Source organism: Diabrotica undecimpunctata, chromosome 3 (genome assembly GCF_040954645.1).
Source record: "Diabrotica undecimpunctata isolate CICGRU chromosome 3, icDiaUnde3, whole genome shotgun sequence".
Taxonomy (NCBI): domain Eukaryota; kingdom Metazoa; phylum Arthropoda; class Insecta; order Coleoptera; family Chrysomelidae; genus Diabrotica; species Diabrotica undecimpunctata.
This window is the reverse complement of record NC_092805.1, coordinates 166,301,725-166,318,588: the sequence shown is the minus strand read 5'-3', so window position 1 is coordinate 166,318,588 and position 16,864 is coordinate 166,301,725. Positions and strand designations below refer to the sequence as shown.

The following is a 16,864-nucleotide window of genomic DNA, read 5'->3' as shown; positions in this document are numbered from 1 at the left end:
ACTTACTGGTTTTAAAAAAGGTTTTCTTTTACTAGTGCCATATAAGTAATTGGAATAATTCAAGTAGACGACAGTTTTTCTTAACTGGTTTTTAAGGAAGTTTTCTTGTTCTATTGCGATATAAGTAATTGGAATAATCAAAGTAGACGACAAGTTTTCTTTATGATATCGATAAAACGAGCTGAAAGTGGTTGTATACAAATACCTGGAATTTAGTAAACAAAATAGTTTTATTTAAAAAATACTAACTGGTTTTAAAGAAGGTTTTCTTTTACTATAAAAACATTAGCTAAAGTTCCAGGCAGGATAAGCAAATTGAAGCCCAAGGTAGTTGTTGATTGTAACAATGACAAAGCTTTTATTGATGTATCTGACCAGATGTTACAATATTTAATTTCTGTAAGATGAAGGGCTCAAATGGTACCGTGAAATTGCAGTAAAAGTACTTATTGAAAGCTGTGTCGTAAATTCTTGTCGTTTATTCAATAAAAACAATGAAAAGCAGATCAAAAATAAATAGAATTTCGAGAAGCTTTATGTTTCAAAATTCTTGCTTTTGGACAGAAAGAAAATCCATTAGACTTCCAACTGCATCTACGACTGGTCACAACCGAGAGAAAAGGACGTTGTACTTTATGCTACTAAAAATGAGACTGCCAATGGGCGTCAAAAGCCAAAATATGAAAAGGTCAAAAACCAGTTAAAACGAGAAATAACAAAAAGATTAGAAGACACAATTCCAAAGAAATATCAAGATCAAGAATGGACACAAATAGAAAAAAAACGGGAATACTGGCAAATGAAGTTACAAGTATGAAAATCATATGATAAACAAAGATATTAAGAGTTTTTACCAAGAGATCAAAGTCAATAAAGCTACGGGTCCCGGATCGCATGCTTCTACGGAAGTAAAGAAGGCACGCTAATAGCTGACTTACCAAAAAAACTATGAGAGTTGAGCAGAATACTTTAAGGAACTACTAAACCTAGAGAAAATAACCAATGAAATACAATCACAAACCGGATTGAAGCAAAACAGCAAAGGGAGCGAAATAAACGAACCATTACATCAGGGGATAGAGGAAATAATATAGCAGCTGAAGAATAACAAGAGATCAGGAGAAAATGGTACTACAGTAGAAATATTCAAGGAAGTTGGACAGCTATTACTCAAACGACTAGACAACCTAATAAAATGAATCTGGAAAAATGAGAAATTGCCACAAGGCTGGAAAAATGCATCCATATGCCTGATCCACAAAAGGGAGATGAAATCCTGAATTGCTCTATTAGATACGGTATATAAGGTATTGGCTTTATTAATAAGAAACCAACTAACAAATTATGAATCTAAAATAATGGGTAATATCAGGGATGGTTTAAAAGAGGCAGATCTACAATTGATCTAAATTTTTGCGATAAAACAAATATTGCCTTACAGTTACGACCAAAATCTATATTTGCACATTCTCTTTATAGACTTTAAGCAGGCGTATGACTCAGTCGACAGAAATAAGCTATACGAAGCGATGGATTTGTTAAAAATACCTACTCAGAGACAGATGGATACAGATAGTACAAGACACAACTAGTCATCACTTGCAGACGATTTAGCATTGATTGAGAGATCAAAATCAGAATTAATAGGGATATTAAAAAAAATCACTGTTAGAAACAGTTTGGACTATGCATAAACGAAACTATAACAAAATAATTTGAAATGAGAGTAAAGAAAGTGGAACCCGACTATAATCGAAGAATAAGCAGCGGAAGTAGAGAACATTGTTTTAAAAAGGGGATCAATTCGAATGCCTTGGACTAACGATTACAAATAAAGCCGAAGAAAATGAGATATACGGAGAGCAAAGGACAATGACGGCGTATGAACAAGGAAGTTATGGAGCTCCACAATCAACCAAGCATTATGCGTAAAAGGTACAAACACAAGAGCACGTTGATAAAATAAGACTAAAAAATGGTTAGAAAGGGTTAAATCGGATATAAGAAAAAAAAATAATCTACTGAGAGGAAAAGGCGAAAAACAGAAATGGGTGAAAAAATAGTGAAGAAAATAGAAGCCATGGGCCTCCAGGCCCAAAGAACTGTTATATAATAGTAGCGTATACACAACAACAAATGTAAAGCAACTTAGAACCAAATCTGAAACTTATAGACCTTTGTTTAAAAATGTGAATGTAATCAATTGTCTTTTGTGTGCTTATAGAGTTCTCAGTTTAAAGAAACAAATAATATTGAAGTCATACTTGGCATCAACATTTTTATAAAATTATCTACGTAATCTATTACCGATTATCACATTCAATAAAAGTACCCTAAATCAGTTGTCTTTAATGCCAGGTAGGTTTGTTATATATGACTATTATAAAGTTAATAATTTTATGAACTAGTTTTATTGCATTATTTTAATCATTTTATTGTGCTGTAGTTTATAAATTACTTCAACAACACCAGGGGTCGACGAATAACGCCATCAGAAGAATTTAGAACTTCTGCAAACAATTGCTCGGTAATTTGTTGCATCTTTATTGTGTACAGAGATATCGAAATTTATGAATAGTCTTCATGTATGCAGCAACTCTTCTTTTTCAGCTTCCTTTCCGCATTTGATTTTTTTGGACGTTCTTTTCTATGCGGTGATTTACATCCAGTTATAATCATAATTTTATCGTCTTTCCTCAAATTTTTTAGAAAGGGGGTTGATTTAATATTTTTCTTTTTCCCATATCATTATTACTCCGTATTCTGCAGAATTTAATTGGTTATTTGATGCAGCTTTCCTATTTGCAATGATTTTGTTCAACATTTGTTTTTTTAGTATCTGCTGCCCATTTTCAGCTATCTTAAATTCTTATAGGTTTTCTTTTTCGTAAGCTGTTTGTTGTTATAACCAGTCCCGGCTACGTAAGTAGCCTCTCCGAAGCACGGTGAAGCTATAAATTGAAAATTTTCTGGTGTCTGCCGAGATCGACATTATAGGCTTATTTTTTCTCTTCCATCTTCCTCAGATTTTCCCCTTACAGGGATTGTCCTTCCTTACTCTTTTTTATCACTCAGTTCTATTTCTATCTATCGTGTCTTCTTCATTTAACCTTTATGTGCACAACCGGGTATCTACCGCGCCATACTTTAACGTATAACTTCGTGTCAAATTGAAATATCGATTTTTCTGTCTAGGAATGCCTTGTTCAACTCTTTGAGAATATGAAACTACTGAAAAAAAAATTCAAATTTTTTAACCTAAATTACATGGTTTTATGACACCTACACGTTGGGCACAATCGGATACTCTACTATGTAGATACCGGATACTAAGTGTAAAATTATGTTTTCGCTCAGAAATTAATTAGTAACATTAATTAATATTTTATTAACTTAATGGTAATAAATAAACAACAAATATAATTTTCATGCACTGCAAACCTTTATTGAACTTTACTGTGCGCAATCGATACATTTTACAATTGATATACAATGTTGATTGTAGACTGATTTTTCGCATTCTGTACAAACAACTCTTTCGTTTCTTCTTGCTTCGTTTTACCGTCTCCTTATAGTAGACGTGACCCGAACCATTAGTTTTCTTGCCTCCAGTACTTTCACGTGGCTGGTTTTGGACAGCAGTAACCTCAGAAGTGACCGATGATGCTCTTGATAGTGAGTTTTGTGTTGAAATGGATCATATCTTGAGGATTTCCAGCGCCATCTTCAATGAATGGCTTCGCCAGTTTTTACTCAGTTGCCGTAAGAAAATACGTCATTGATTCGTCTTTTTTTTATCATCTTGTTTTCGTCGTAGATAACGTATGCAGCAAGAGCTCCTATATCCACAACATTGAAGAACAAAGCAAGTCATCCACAACATTGAAGAACAAAGCAAGTCATCTTCTCCATAGTATCCACCCCACTTTTGTACATAATATAAAAAGTGGCTCATCCGAGGCTTTTTTCGTCGTCATTTATAGCAGCATCGTTCCAAGCCAAACAATGAAGAGTACAGTAGTCGACATTTCAATGAAGTCATCTGTTTCGGAATGTATGGATTGTTTTTACGAAGAGTACCTACTACAGATATTTGCCACGAAAGCAAATGCTTGGCAAGTGGTTATGACGTAAAAAAATTGTCCATTGTTACGTCTCTACCACTTCCTTTATAAGGTGCTGCTAGTTGTTTGAAGACTCTCCCACCTTAATTTTTTTCTTGATTTGTACCTGTTTTTGTTTTATGGCATCGAAATGGGTATAGCTGTTCGTCAATTAGCAAATTTGTAGTCGGTTTGTACATTTTACTTAAATCTGAATTCAAAATGTTCCATACCGACCATTACGGAATGTATTCAACACGTTAAAATATATTTAGTACATACCCACTACCACTGGTTGACTAAGGTCGCCCTACGTTTATTTTTTGGAATGTTGTAACGGGCTCAGGACCTCCAATATGACTTAAGTACTTTCTATTATTGTGTATTTAATGAAATAAATTTATTTCAAACAATTCCGTTTATTTAAATTGTCAAAAATTAAGATAAACTCGTAGTGGATACCCGGGTATCCCGGTTATGCAACAACGTGGAAAAAATTGGTTGTGCACATAAGGATTAAACATTTCTCTCTCAAAATCCTCTGCCACACGGGACAGCAATTTTTATTGCGGGACAGGACTGTTGTTTTGTCTCGCGGGACTTCCCACATGTCCTGCAAAAACTGCTCTTTTATTATTGGAATGATTTAGTAATTAAAGTTATACAAATATCTTCATTATATTTGCAACGTAAAAATATTACTACGAAATAAACTAAAATGTGACATCAAAAAATGGAACAACTTGTGGAGCAATTCATAGGAAACAACAGAGGCTTACAAGGTCTAAGAACTACACTGGATGTTCAGAAGATTATCATAATTAAAGACACCAATAATTACAAGTAGGAGGACAAATATAAAGTAACAAAGACTTCTACAAAACGTTGTAAAGCTTGCAAAGTCAGCTTAATGAACCAACAAAGGGGAACGTCAAGAGAAAAATAAAAAATGTAGATTCAGAGTATAAGTATAGAGATTCCAAATATAAAGATCTTTAAAAGAGATAAAAAAAAAATAAAATTCCAGGACACGACGGTATAACTGCTGAGCTTTTGAAACTAAGCAAGACATGAACAATCCCAATACCAACAGAGCTATGTAACATGTGTCTCAATAGTATCAAAATTCCTAAAGACTGGACCGAGAGTAATCATTGTATCAACCAAGTAATCATTGAAAGAAAACAAATTGTCGCACATGAAAAAACCAAGATAAAGAAAGATTGAAACAATTGGCACAATTGAAAAACTATTGGAGAATACAGTAAATCACAGGAAAACAAAGATAAAGCTAGAACAGTCAGTCAAAGATCTCTCATGGGAAGCCATGGGAAGTACAGAAGATAAACTAGGGCTTGAGAGCTATTTAACATGTGACTCAATAGTATCAAAATCCCTAAAGACTCGACCGAGAATCTAGTTATTCTTCTACACAAAAAGGAACTGTGATCAGAAGAGTTATATATCTATATCGTTGCTCAGTCTGACAAAATTTCTAAACTTATGCTACACAAAACAACCAACGTTGAAACGCTACAAGACAACATTGGAGTCCCTACAACTACAAAGGTAGACGATCAAGAGGAAGATCTCTGGAAGAAGTATGTTGCTCAGGATAGAGATCGATGGAAGGAGTTGGGAGAGACCTATATCCAAATATGGATGATAGAAGGCTAAGAAGAAGAAGGAGAATGACTGGATGGACATGATATAGCCATCATTAGTGACATATATTTGAACCACACGATGTTTTAGAATGGAAAATGGTACCACCAATTACCTAAAAATATAAACCTAGAAGTTTGTCAGGGTTATATTTCATCTTCCTTGCTATTTACTGTATATGTCGAAAACTTCATCAAAGCCCTTTGCACAATAACATAAGGAAGTGGATCCATACAACAGGAAGCCAACTAATTTTTCGATTTCAGGACAGACACAAATTTGCCACATTGATCGTATTGATTTTCTCGATTGAACATTAATCGAGAAGGCACTTAATGATGATGAGAGAAAAATAAGTTGAAGTGGTAATCTTAAGAAATATGTTAGAATACAATACAGTAACACAACTACAGTAACTTGTAAAAGAGAATAAAAATAGAAAAGGATGTTACTTATTGATATATTGATTAATTTGGAAAATTTTGTTTTCCTTAATTTTTTACAGTATTTTTTGGATATCTCACTAATTGCATACAAACAATTTCATATGCAATTGATAAGAGGTATGAGCCCTAAAAAATCATTGCTCACTATAAAATACGTGGCCGTTGTATTCTTCACTTTAATCTTTTTAGCAGTCAATTAAAACATATAGGTAGGTACATGTTATCCTGTTTTCTAAGTTACTTCATTTTTATTTTGTTTAACAAAATGCTGGCTGTTGGAAAGGAATTTTTGAAAGAGATATCAACCTGAACAGAATACAATTAGAATAATTTGTGTTTTCCATTTCAACTTCCCGGCACTACAGAAGTTGGTTTGCCCATGAATAATGTACAAAAAATTTACTCAGCCGTTTTATGTGTTTAAAGAAACAATTAACACTTTTAAAAGGTTTGTGTACCGACAGATAACAGAGACGCAGGCCTAACAACGCATATTTGATGACTGTGAAACATAATACGAATTGTACTTTTTTCAGGTTAGGTAATCTCACTCAAGAGTAAACATTGCCATGATATTCATTACATATTTTATCGTACAAATAGTCTTCAAGTAACAGATCTAATGTAGCTGAGAACATAAGACTAAAATTATGAGAAAAATTTAATGAAAACGGAAATTTCTATTCAACTTTTTTAAAAACCAAGTGTGTTTTTGAAATCCACATCCCAAATTTAAACCTAAATACATAATTTAACGTTATTTCTTTATGACTTGTGTCTTGAAGTTGTTTTAGTTTAAATATTACAAATATCTATTTTGATTTTGATTATTTATTAAAGTTATAGAAAAAATACTGGATGCTACATATGTATAAAAGTATTTTACTTAAGAAAAGTACCCATAATTAATGAATAGTTGAAGATGGAAAACAAGGTAATGTAAGAAAAAATTAAAGTCCAAATGGAACGAATAGAAATCCTGCAAAAAACATTAGAAGGAAAAACCTAGTAATACACGGAATAGGGGAAGAAGAAGGAGAAGATTATAGAGAACTTAAAAGCAAAATTGAAACATTAATGTACATACTAAGAATTCAGATAGACCCGGAACAAGAAATAACTGATATGAAAAGAATAGGAAAGCAAGATGGTCAAAAAATGAAAAACAGACCTATATTAATGGAAACGAAGAGTGAAAATGTATTGAAAGATGTATTGAAAGAGTCCAAATAGCTTAAAGAAACAAAAAATATAACTAAGTGAAGACTTCCTAAAGCAAGTAATCGTTGAAAGAAAACAATTCGTCGCATGAAAAAACCAAGACAGAAAAGGCTACCGGGCACAATTAAGGTACAATACACTGTGGATAAATGGAGAAATGGTATTCGCTCGACCAACTTTAAAGCTATGATGTCAACAAACCCGCAAAAGAAATATGCACAATGGGAAAACTATTAGAGAATACAGTAAATGACACGAAAACAAAGATAAAGCTAGAACAGTCAGTCAAAGCTCTCCCATGAGAAGCCCAAGTACAGAAGATAATCTAAACGAAGTATTTCAATCTTTTATTGTGAAATAAACTTATGGTTAACAAATACATCTAATGTTTTTCTTCAACTGAAATGTTTATGAATCAACTGAATCTCCTTTATTGAATTAAAAATAAATGATAACAACAATAAATCGCAAAAACTAACAGAAAACACTCATTTAGTCATTAGAAAAACTATTTTTGAAATATAATATATAAATTAGTATCAGTAACACTTTATGACTGGTATAAACTTATAAAAGATAAATATGCCGCCCCTGGAAAAATTAATCCCTACAGAAATTCTGTACCTGACTTTCTGGGAAAGCCCAATCTTTCTCAATGGAACTTTTTGGAATCCTTAGGCTTCTAGTAAATATTAACATGCAAATAACGTCGTTCCCTTAGAATAAATTAAAATCTATGGTTTAAATATTTTCTTCTACTGCATGAATAATTTGCTGACGTCAAAAAGGGTACTAACGACGTAAACAAATTAATAAAATCACAGAACATATGAATTTAAGACCAATTTTTGAACCCGCTTATTTTATACATGAGAGATGAGGAAATAAAACAAAGATGGCATCCAACTTACGTATAAAATTAATAATCAACATATTTCTTAAACCATGAAGACAACACTGCAACCATTATGAGGTAATCTATAATTAAACAATTAAATACCCGCTAAAAGTCTTTAATATAGAAGGAGATAGTTTAAGTACATATAACAACATGTTCATCTTCTTGTCTGGCCTCACAACTTGGGGTAAGTCTTTGCCTCATCCACTATCGCCCTCCATCGATTTTATTTCCAATCGTTATACCCCAATCATAGCACATCTGCTACATCATTCTTCCATAATACCTTAATGGCGATTTCTATTTTCGTCATTCTTAATTCTCCTGTTTCATTTCTCATAGCTTTTCGTCACCAAGATTTGTCCACCACCTTGTCTCACTGTCTTTACTTTCCTATAGTATTTCCTTACCTGGTTCATCTCTGTTCTGTGAAAATTTGCTGTTTTCATCTATAGGATTTTGTAACATTCCCAGTATTTTTTTAGTTTTATTTTCTAGCATTTAGTCGCATTCTTTATTAAATCATTTTCGTTTTGATGAATGGATCCTCCACTGGTTTCTTCCGCTGCCTGTTCTGTAACTGTTGCCATGTTTGTTATACCTCTATGTTATCATCTCCGAATGCTTCTATGTCTCATCATTCGCTTTGTTCGCGGTGCTCTAACTTTTGTACTGAAATTCTTGTTCTCAACGTAGTTTTAATCAGAAAGTGATCACTATTGCTGTCAGCTTATCTTATACTTCGCGAATTAATAATGATACTACATTTTCGTGGATCTACGAGAATATGGTCTATTTGGTTATGTGTTCTTCCATGTGACCTTGTTTTTAGATTTTGTAAATTGTGTGGTGCCCATTATCATTTGTTGTGTCGTGTAGGCTATGTTTCCCACTAACTCTCTTAAATAATCTTTCTTGCCTAGTTTAGTATTGCAATCCCCCATCACTATTTTTGTATCATGTTTTGGAGCCGCTTTATACTGTTGGTCTAATAGTTCGTAAAATTCACCCTTACCATCTTCTTCAGCACCTTTTCTTAGGGTATATATTGTAACGATGGCACCACTGCCAGCGCTTGTCGCTGGTTTGCCGTCTCTTGGCATGCCCTAATCATACCGACAACCTACCACTACTATCGATGTGTGCTGGAGATGGAACACCTACAGAGATATAAAACGACGTCTACCGCAACAAGGAATCGAATTTGACCCGGAGAACTAATCTGGTCTTTGAGCATTGATCAAAGGCTAACTGTCCAGGGGATTCAGGCTGTAGTACTGATCTGGTAAGAGCCCCTGATCCGGGTCTGAGACTCGTCGACGACCAAGTATTGATTGGTCGCTTTCCGTTCCTTCTTCGCATCGAGTAGTGATTTATTCAGCCACCTCTGTGAGATTGAACCATTTGCCTTTAAGTATAAGAGGAAAATTCGTTAAAATAGGACGGTTGCATTGGATGGGGCACGTGGAAAGAATAAAAGATGGCAAAATACCAAACAAAATAAACAAACAAGTACCAGTTGGAAAAAAACAAGAGGAATACCGATCAGAATGGAGAACTCTGGAATAAGCCAAGAACCAAAAAAGGTTGTCGAGCCGTTAATGATCATGACAGTTTAACGGGGAGGCGGCAGCGGCATATTATAGACTGCAAGAAAACCTGAGCAGTGTAGTGGTTAGATCATGACACAGCATAGTAACAGCATAAATGAAATTAGGGATACTGAATGGACGATGACTTCTGATCATATGGTACCCATATACAGATCTGAAGTATCTTTTCAAGTGGACATTTGCTCACGAGAGAGATGGTGCAGAGAAAACACTCGACTCTGACCATGAGGTTATACATAGTACACAGATAGGTACAAAACTGCAGAAGGATCGGCTGTAGGAATATTAAGTAATGATGGACATCTTTGTATTCTAGTCAGAGAATTATACACTCTGGCATTGTGAAAGAGAAATTAACATGAGAGCTTTCGAACTGAACCGGATCATAACAGATAGTCAAACGGCCATGGGAGCTCTTAGAAGTCCTAAGGTAGACTCTCGTTAGTGTGTGAATGCCAAGAAGAACTCGACTGACTGGTATGGATTCCAGATCAAGGGGGATATACAGTAAAGAAAGAATTAATGTTTGTAGCATCAGCTACAAAATACTTTTGTGCTCCAGATCCGGCCAAGGGAGTGCTAAAATGCGTTGACATCGACCGAAAAAAGGTCTAGATCTGAAGACAAAATGACTCTCACTGGGAATGTATACCTGGACAAGCACGACAACAGGTTTATTGGACGGAAATACACTAACAGGTCTGAAGTACTGCGGAAAACAAGCTGAGAGTTATAACTTCCTTACTGGAAATGCGCCATAATATTTCATAGAGACTTATGCTGCAGACATTTCAAATTTCTTTCAACAATTCAAAGAGCATTCAAAAATAAGACAAGGAAATATAAATGATTAAATATATAAGACAATGACTACAACATCCCTCTTACATGGCATTATGAAAGAGACAGAGAAATAGAGATGTAAGACAGAAACTGAACATTGAAGATTTTATTTTTAGTTAATGTCCGTTAGGTGACGTTTGCATCGTTTTAAAACCTTTTCACCAAATATCATTTATCTTGCACTCCATTGTTATGTGTTTTGTGCTTCAGACACAAATTTGGGTTCCTATTGTAGATACAAAAAACGTTCGACCTTTTACAAACCTTCTAAACAGACCAAAATGGATCTGTCTACAGAACATTTGGTATTATAATGAATTTGTGTTATTCTTGGTCACCCATACTTTATAATTCAAGGCAGACAACATTCAATCCAACATACAAGATCAAAAAATGACTATTCCGTAAGAGAAAACCATTACCACACATCAAAGAAAGAATACCGATATTTTTGTCTCGCCTTGTTTGTAAATATTTTCGCAAGTCGCGCGTACGAACTGAATGTATCTTGACAATTTAATACTTCAATTAGCCTTAAATATTAAATAATAAATTATGTGTGTCATACTAAAGCAGTATTGCAAATATTTTTATTAATTACATAAATTTTGATTAAGATAAATACTTACGATGATAAAATACTAAACAAAAATGGCGCTAGTTTCTGGAAACTATTATCTAGATCCCAAATATCTCGTTTGCAAGTAAGAATTTGTCTTTTAAAGATGTGAGGAAGATACCTGACAAGCATACAAAAACTAGAGAAACAAGAATGGTTTATTAATAGTTCGATGAAATTAGTGCAATAATCTCTCCTTCTTTTAACGACGATTTAAGGGAGATTGGAGTAAGGGATGGGGATGATAGACACTCGACAGGGAAACATGCAAGAATGTTTTAAGGCAGGCCAGGGTTCACGAAGGGCTGTAGCGCCAACTGATAATGATGACCTCTTCTTAGGAACAGTAGCTTTGTAATATTTGGATGTACTTTTCTCTATTTCATTTCTTCCTTGTGATTTGTGTTTTTACGTTGGCCTCTACTGAAATCGGAACTGCGGCAGAAAATAAAAATGTAACTGATGATACAAAACTTACAAGTAACTAAGAGATGGAAATAAGATAAGGATCATACGGAGTCACTTGTCTCTCGTCTGGGGACCGATTAAGACATTTTTAATAGACAAACAATACTGGACCACCCATAGGGTGTTACAACATTTAGGATAAACGACGAATGCAAATTTAAACTTCCACACGTTCTCTTATAGAACCGTGCATGTGTCTGACAAGAAATCTACATTGTACCTATGGATATTGAATGGAGCATACAACATACATATTAAATTTGATTTAATTTTTGTAGAGGGAGTTTGAATGCTGTTGAAACTGGACATTTAAAAAAAACATGATCAAGATCACCCAGTTTTCGCAATGTTTGCCATTATGGTCTTCAATCACATTTATTTTCCATAAATCACTTGGATATAACGCATATCCGAAGCGTAGTCGATTTATAGTGGATATATATTTACGCGGAGCTTTAAAACTAATAAACCAAGTAATTTTTAGAATAAATGGTAATCTTGTATGGTTTGTAAAGCGGTAATAATTCCATTGATCTTTTCATCTCCATAGCTGGTTTTTTTAATCATAATGGCATTTGATACAACAGTATTTTTATGTTCCGTAGAACTGACATTTTTGCAGCCAGTCATTTTTGCAGGCAGTCCTAAAGGTCTGCAGACACTTGTCTCCAGGGCGGCAGAAGTAAGTAGCAGGTTTGGGATTGATTTTAACATCAAAAAAACCAAATACATGGTTATAAGCAAAAATAGGATACCACCTGGTCAATTACTAGTTAACCAACAACCTATAACACAAAACACCAACTTTTGTTATCTGGGTGCAAACTTAAATGAACAGTGGGACCAATCGACGGAAATTAAGATAAGGATCGAGAAGGCAAGATCAGCTTTCGTCAAAATGAAAAAAAAAATCTTTAATAGCCACGATATAAAATTTCGACAATAAAAGTTCTTTTACTAAAATGCTACGTATTCTCCGTTCTTTTATATGGCGTGGAGTCATGGACCTTAACTGAAGCATCACTGAAGAGACTCAAAGCATTTGAGATGTGGTGCTATAGACGCATGTTTAGGATTTCCTGGATAGACAGAGTTACCAACGAAGAAGTACTACATAGAATGGGTAAAGAGCGCGAACTAGTCATAACCATAAAACGTCGCAAACTAGAATACCTGGGCCATATAATGCGCAATGAACAACGATACTACTTCGGACCATAATTCAAGGTAAAGTGCATGGGAAAAGAGGTCCAGGACGAAGACGAATATCCTGGCTGCATAACCTGCGAAAATGGTTTAACTTAACCACTACCGGACGTTTCAGGGCAGCAGTCAACAAAGTCAGAATAGCCATGTTAGTGTCCAACATCCGTAACGGATAGGCACCATAAGAAGAAGAAGAACTGAAAGCATTCTGGAAGAATTACCATTTTTTTAAATATTTTTAATATAAGAGTTTTTATCATATTTCAACGCTTCGATTATGGCTAATGATTCAGTCGAGAAATGAAAATTAAAAACTCATTGGAAAGTTTGTACTTGAATTCAGAACCTCCTGAGGGCAAAAAATAAGCTCAGCCAGTCTCTTCTTTCGATTAAGATGCATCTTATTATTGTAATTGTAGTATCACTATAACAGTTCAAAACAGATCTATGGATATTGTTGATGATTTTGTTGTTTTCATGGCATGTGGATATTATTACTTCAGTTCTATGGAAGAGAACAAAGTTTTTGTCTACTGTGGCCAATTCCTTAAAAAATAGGACTTCTGTAATGCAGTATACAAAGGCGGAGATGGCATATTTAATCCAATATTTGTGACTGTGATCTAAGACGCTAGGCACATTTAGAGAAAGAAGATACTAGAAAATAATTTTAAATTCGTTGAGTGGGCTTTGAGAACCGATTTTTCGCTTAATAAATTTCTTCTAATTTCAAGAGGAGGCTCAAAAGAATGACGCAATTTGAGGTGATGATTTGCTATAAGCTTTCTTTATCTTGTCTGGTTCTCTTTCTTTTTGATCGTTTCCAATTTATTTACAGGTTTTACATTTTCGCCAGTTGCAGCAGTTTTATTCGGTTTAGTTGCTTCCAATCTTTCTTTTCTTCTCATGAACTGGACTTGACAGATTGTGCAGTTCCTTTTCAGTTTGTTTGTACCAACGGCAGCTTTTAAATATTTTTAAAATGAACACGTCTACTTGGTAATAAGCTGTAACACATTTGTGATACCTAGCTTAAAAGGAAGAACCCTTTCTTGTCTTAAAACCTTTTATAATAATTTACCATTTGATACGGTGGAGCATGGGAAGGTTTTGTCCGTGAATTTTTAGCTTTGTTTTTTTTTCGATGGTGATATTTGTGGCGTTGCAGGCACCGACGTGGTAGCTGATGATTGGTTTTCTATATTTTCTTTCACGTTGAGATATAAAATATCGAAAGTTAATACGCGGTAGATGACTGAGGAGTGAAATCTCCAAAAAAATAAGAGACAATTAAAATCTCAATTTGAGATGCAATTTTTAAATAATAAACAAATTTGGGGACGGAAACTAAAATTGGCTTTCTAAACAAATAAGATCTGATTCTTTTACATATGAGCATATATCACAATGAATTGTATTAAAAATTACATTTTTCCTAACTCGTTCTTAAAAAAATTCCGGAATAAAAAAATTTCAATACTTAATACGACCTACAAATGTTATGTTCAATCGGCAATAAATGAATCTAGACAATTCAGACTTATTGGTCTTAAAGGCATCAGTCATGTTTATACTTCTTTAGCTGAAAGTATTAAAATTTGTAATATATACCAATTTAGTAGATGTATACGCCCATCCGATAGGAATCTATGATGGAGTACCATCAAGCCGCAAGCTCTTACCGCTTGCCGTTTGCCGTACTGCTCTACCATAGGCTGGTCAGACACCACAATATTCGGCATCAGATCGTCTAAACACATCCACCTCCGTGACCCTCGAACTTTCTTTTGCCATTTTGCGTGATTATCCTCGTCTCCGCACCACAGATTAGATTCCTGTTTACAAAATAGATGTTTCATAGATGTTATATTTCCTTGTTTTTCAAGATTAAAACGTCCCCATATTTCGTTTGAGCAAACTATTTCCATTCTGGCTCGTATTATTCGTTTTATGATTCCTATGTTTTCTTTTCCTATTGCATCAAAAATTCAAATCCCATGTATGGATTCTAGCAACATGTCTTCTAGTTCAACTTATAGAAAAATTTCCAGTCCACATTTTTGTATTATTCGTTTAGTTTTCCTTGGCGTACATTCAAGTCCTTGTCATTCGCTAACATATCCTCACAACATCCTAAATTTCTAATATTGTTTCAAACGTTCTTTTTTTCCAATCCCAAAAACTTTATTTAGAACTTTTCAATTCTTAGTGCTGATGACACTTTTATATTATATCTATTATTATAAGCAGAAAAGATGTCAGTTCTCGGCAACGAGGCATTCAAAAGAAATTTCAATTCCTTGTTTCAAAGAAAATATTGTCTACGGACGGTTTTTTAGAAAACCAATACAAATAATAACTTAAATTCATGCACTATTGCAAATTGAAAACGCGGAATAATTTTCAAATTATCGACATTGTGATTTAAATACTGTAAGATGGATGATATAGTTTTGTACAAGAACTTATTAAATTATTATGACCACCTTGACATGCTTCAAATACAAATGCAACATAAAATACAAATTAGCTGTATATTATGGAAGTACCTATATTATTAAATACAGTCTGTAAAGTGATGAATTCACCATTATTGAGACAGGTATCAACTAGAATTGCTGAATCAAAACTCATACTTTAAATGAACATTGAATGAACTTAAGCTCGGCCATTAATATTCAATTACTAAATAAAAATATTTATATAAAACATAAAAATATATAAAAATTAATTAAAAAAAAACGGTCTATTGGAACATGTCAGGTAAGTGACAACATTTTTGAATGAACATTTATCTGAAAAATTGATTGATAGGAAGAAGTCGACCCCCGCCGTGGCCACCTGTATACTTAGATCTCAGTCCGTTTGATTATTTTTTTTGGTATATTTAAAAGAAACAAAATTGAACTGTGTGTAATTATCAGTTCATTGTATCAAAACGTTTGTAATTTCGTAATTAATCATGACACTTGAGGTGGAGGTAACATTCTCGAGCATATTTTCCTAATCATGTGGTATATATGTTGGTTTAGTGTTAATTTATTAATTGCATCTGAGTAATAGTATAAATTATTATTACAAGGTCATTTATTAACAACAATCTAATAGAGAAGCAATACGTTGAAGATATTCCCGGAAATAAAACACGGGAGACTGTACAAAAAATGTGTATAATACTCAGTTAGGTTCAGACAACAACTAGCAACAAGAAAAGCTCTTTTCGTTAGTAATGAGCTCACTTAAAAACGTCTGCTTTATTGATTTTGAGAAGACATTCGATAGAGTGCTACATCGGAAACTTGTAGAACTACTAAGAGAAAAGAGAATTGACAGTTGATATATACGCATTTTATATGTATTTCCATATATTAACCAGAGAGCAACTGTTATCTCTAAAGAGGTCGAAATGCAAAATATAGGTATCAAACGAGGAGTTATGACAGGGATACGTGTCGTCCCTATTGTTATTTAATATTACGGCGAAACTATCTTTGCATTATCAGAGGAAGAATACAGTACTTATAGGAAAAACAGTAAATAACTTTCGTAGATTCGTAAGATTCGTAGATAACACCGTTGTTTTAGCTAAAAGTCTATAATCAATTTTAACACTTAGAACAAATCAATAAAGTGTCAATACAGACTAAAAATGGACGTGAAAGAACTTCATAATTATTATAAAGGGACATATATTTAGGAAGCTAGCTATAGAAAGAAAACAAGTAGAAAGGGTAAACCTAGAAACCTGTGTAAATGAAGAAAATGTTCAAAGTAGAGAAATA

At 33.8% G+C, this 16,864-nt stretch overlaps 1 protein-coding gene across 1 annotated transcript in view; it reads right to left on the bottom strand.

Annotated features, from left to right (window-relative positions):
• LOC140437760 (uncharacterized) overlaps positions 1 to 16,864 on the bottom strand; it is a 79,827-nt gene that overhangs the window by 61,620 nt on the left and 1,343 nt on the right. The window lies entirely within an intron of this gene.